The following is a 4,728-nucleotide window of genomic DNA, read 5'->3' as shown; positions in this document are numbered from 1 at the left end:
CCAGACATAGATGGACTTAAAGAGGGAAGATCATGTTAGAAGCCCATAATTCGAGGTATTCTTTCCATCCAGGTTCCCCAAAGATGTATCATGGTATTAAGGATATTAATTGGTTGTACGACATGAAAAAGAACGTCGTAAACTTTATGGCCAGGCAGAGCATTTTATTTAAACAGTTGAGGATATGTCCTTGATGTTAAGAGTAATTGGGATGATCACATACCTCTCATTGACCTTGATAATAATAACACCTACCATTTCAGTACCAAGATGGCACCATGCCATACTCTGTATGGGAGATGGTGTAGATCGCCAATTGGTTGGTTCAAGTTGGTGATTGGGTGTTTTTGAAAGTTTCGCCTATGAAAGGCATTATAAGATTTGGGAAGAAGGGAAAGCATAGTCCCTACTATATTGGGCCATATAGAATCTTACGAAGGATCGGTCAATTAGCTTATGAGTTGGAGTTGCCACCAGAATTAGTGGTGGTACAACGAGTATTTCACGTGTCATGTTATAACATTCAAGTTTCCAGCACTCAGATACTCATGCCAGTTCAGTACTCAGATATTCATGTCAGTTCAGTACTCAGATACTCATGTCAGCTCAATACTCAGCTACTCATGTTAGTCCAATACTTAGACATTCATTCTAGCTTAGTACTCAGACTACTCAAATATTCGTGCCAATTCAATATTCATGTATCCATGTTAGTTCAGTATTCACGTATCCATGGCAGACCAATATTCAGTCAATGCAGTAGTCATTCAGTTCAGTAATTATGTATTCATTCAGTTTAGCATACAAGTGTTAATGAAAGTCGTGTTTGCACCAGACTCATTTAAGGTCCGAGGTTAGCAGAAATTACAGTCAAGACAATCATTCGAGGACGAATGAACCCAAGGGGGAGATAATGTAACACCCCGCAAATTTGGCTTAGGTATGAATGAGTTAAAAGAGTAGTAAGGATATATTTTGAGCATGTGAAGTCCTATCGAGATGATTATGGGTGAAAATAGTTGTTTAAAAATCAAGATGGAAAGTGAGGTGCATAAAATTTGACAAAATCGACTAAGTTTGCAGAAGGTCTGTCTTCCATCAAGTTTTAGTGAAAATGTGTAAGGAATTGGGGAAAACTCAAAGCATGAAAGTTGTAGGCCATTGAAATAGCTTTCCAACGATATATTATGGAGCCCACTTTGCAAAAAGTTATGTTCGTTTTACGGAACAGTACGCTTATGCGCGCCCGGTAGCGCGCCCATTAGCGCGAACGCGCTAATTTTGAGGCAGTGTTACTGCCGTTTAGCGCGAGCAAGCCTCCAGGTGCGCGAGCAAGCCTCCAGGTGCGCGAGCGCGCTAGTGGGGGGTCGTTTTAAAGCTATATTTCGTCCCCCACAGCCCCAAAATATAAAAACTTGCTCTAGAAAGGGGAACTCTCAAAAACCTAACTCCTTAAGGGTCCTTCCACCATCCAAGGTAAGTTCTAATGGTGATTCTAAGTTAATTTCAATTTCCCAACATCTTATTAACATGGGTAAACCCTCCATATCATTAGATATTCGATTGGGACATCGTTGTTGAGAGAAGGAACCTTAGAACTCGATTTCAAGGAGATTGAACGTCAAAAAGGTAATATCTTCACCCTCTAATTGATTCTAGCATTGGTTTGATGATTATAAACCCTAGTTCATGAGATATGAGTTGATGGGTTTGATAGAAAAGCATGAACGATTATAGGGTTGGGGTGTTGAGTGTTGATTATTGGTTAAGAGTGTTGTTTACCTTATGGGTGATGAAGAATAATGTTGATTATAACCATTTGAAACTTTAGAATTTATCTAGGATCAAGAGAATGGCTTGTTGGGTGTAGAAACACCATTAATAAGGACCATGAAGCTTTATGTCACCAAATGTTTGAGAAAATGTTTAAGTGACTAAAACATGAGAATTTATGCTAATATGGAATCCTTTTGACTTGTATTGATATAGATTAAAGTTGAAAGGATTGGTGAATGTTGTATTACGCTCAAGAGCAGGAAGTTAAGGTATGTGAGTCTAACTCTCTATGTTTGGGAATTTTAATGATTCTCCCTACACTACGTTTCTTTTACGACGTTACCAATTGCCTCAGAAATATAGTTAAGCCTAGTTCCTTGAATAGTTGTAGAACTTCTATTCTCTAGTTTCATAACTCGTTCATGACTTTCATTCTGAACGTTGTGAGCTCAGTTCGTATTCAATATAGACTTGGGTTTCATGTCCCCGAGTCTCAGTATAGCTTACTCAGCATGTCATAAACAGTTAAAGTTTCAGTGTTCATAATCAGTTCAAGAATATATGTCTCAGTCCAGTCCTATTCTGTATTTTGTAACTCAGTGTGATTAAGCATTCAAGTATCATGTAACTCAGTATGATTCAGTATTTCAGCATCATGTATTTCAGTATGATTCTCAGCTCCTGAATGTTGAACACCTATCTTTGGGCCTGAGGCCGCAGTTTATGCTTTATGCATCTTTGGGCCTGAGGCCGCAGTTTATGCTTTATGCATCTTTGGGCCTGAGGCCGCAATTTATGCTTTATGCATTTTTGACCCGGGGTCGCAGTTATGTATACGTATACTTGGGCCCGAGGCCGCAGCTTGTGCACATATATATATATTGGGCCAGAGGCCGCACTTTAATATTCAGATAAACAGGTTGTTCACCATTCAGAAGAAGGAGTATTCATATCCTTACTTCCGTTATTCAGTTCAGTTATCAGTTATCAGTTATCTTTTCAGTTATCAGTTCAGTTATCAGTTATCTTTTCAGTTATCAGTTCAGTTATCAGTTATCAATTATCTTTTCAGTTATCAGTTCAGTTACCAGTTCTCACTTAAATTTCAGTTACAATAGTTATCATTTCAGTTATCAGCTTAGTTTCAGTTTCAGCATTTATAATTCTTTCTTTCAGTTGCTTTACATACCAGTACAATTCAAATGTACTGACGTCCCTTTTGCCGGGGGCCTGCATCTCACAATGCAGGTAATGATTTACAGGTTGATGATTCAGAGCGCTAGGATTCTCGTACCAGCTGTTTGGTGATCCCTAGTTCTTTCGGGGCATTATCATTACTATATGGTCTTTCAGTATTTACAGGCAGTCAGTGTTTTTAGTATTTCATTAGAGGCTTCATAGACTAGAGTAACAGTTAGACGGAGTCACAGGCTTTTCATATTAAGCTATGTTGGCTACAAATATGTTTCAAAATCGTATTAGTATTTCCTCACTTTGATTTATATCATCCAGACTTTCAATATATCAGCAAGTGTTATTTTATCTTCCGCATTCAGTATGTTATGATACCACATGTTGATTCAGCCAGCCAGTTGGTTCGCTCGGTTACATGTAGTCAGGCGCCGAGTGCCGTGTTACGTCCAGGCCCAGGTTCGGGGAGTGACAAAAGTCGCTACCCATAACCTAAGGATCAAGAATATATGATTTTTACTCCATTCCCTAACAAATTTCGTGGTTAAATCTTGTTTTTACCAAATTCTAGGTTTTTCATCTAAAACCCTTGATTTTCCCTAATTTTCACATGTTAATCTACCCAAAATCTATGCATTTGACTTAAGATGTGTAGAAATTACTTACCTCTTTGATGATGATGGAATCCCTCCTCAAATTCTCTCAAAAATCGCCTAAGGCCAAGTGGGAAATGAGGGAAATGGGCTAAGTCTCGGAATAAAAAGCCACAGCTCCAGACGCAGAAGTTGCATTTGCGATTCCAGGCTCGCAATTGCGATGTCGCATTTGCGACAATTGCATCACAAATGCGAAGCCTAGCCCACCCTGTCCTGGTCGCATTTGCGACAATATCCTTCGCAATTGCGGTGGTGACAGCCTCGCAAAATTGATCCCTCGTTCGCAAATGCGAACTTTCCCCTGGAAGCCCAGGCTCGCAAATGCGAACGAAAACTCGCAAATGCGAGGTCCCATTTGCGACCAATGAATCGCAAATGCGATTATACCAGTACCAGCAATCCTATTTCTTAGCAAATCACTCCGAAGCTATCCCGAATCTCACCCGAGCCCCCGGGGCTCCAAACCAACCACCCATACAAGTCTAAAAACATAACACGGACTTGCTCAAAGCCTCAAATCACATCAAACAACGCTAGAACCATGAATCGCACTCCAATCCAAGCTTAATGAACTTTGAAATTTCAAACTTCTACATTCGATGCCGAAACCCGTCAAATCACTTCCGATTGACCTCAAATTTTGCACACAAGTCATATTCGACATTACGGACCTACTCCAACTTCCGAAATCGGATTCCGACCTTGATATGAAAAAGTCCACTTCCGGTCAAACTTCTCAAAAACCTTCAAATTTCTATCTTTAGCCAAATGACTCCAAAATGACCTACGGACCTCCGAATTCACTTCCGATCGCACTCCCAACTCCAGAATCATCATACGGAGCTATTCACATCCTCGAAATCCCAAACGTACATCGATAACACTGAAATACACTTCAAGCCAGACTTATAAAATTTCTTCTAAAATGTTAACTTCCGCAATAGGCGCCAAAACGCTCCCGGGTTATCCAAAACTCGAACCGGGCATACGCCCAAGTCCCAAATCATCATACGAACCTGTTGGAACCTTCAGATCCTGATTCCGAGGTCGTTTACTCAAAAATCCAATCCTAGTTAATTCTTTCAACTTTAAGCTCCCGAAATGA

Source organism: Nicotiana attenuata, unplaced genomic scaffold (assembly GCF_001879085.1).
Source record: "Nicotiana attenuata strain UT unplaced genomic scaffold, NIATTr2, whole genome shotgun sequence".
NCBI lineage: Eukaryota > Viridiplantae > Streptophyta > Magnoliopsida > Solanales > Solanaceae > Nicotiana > Nicotiana attenuata.
Note: the sequence above shows the minus strand (reverse complement) of the source record.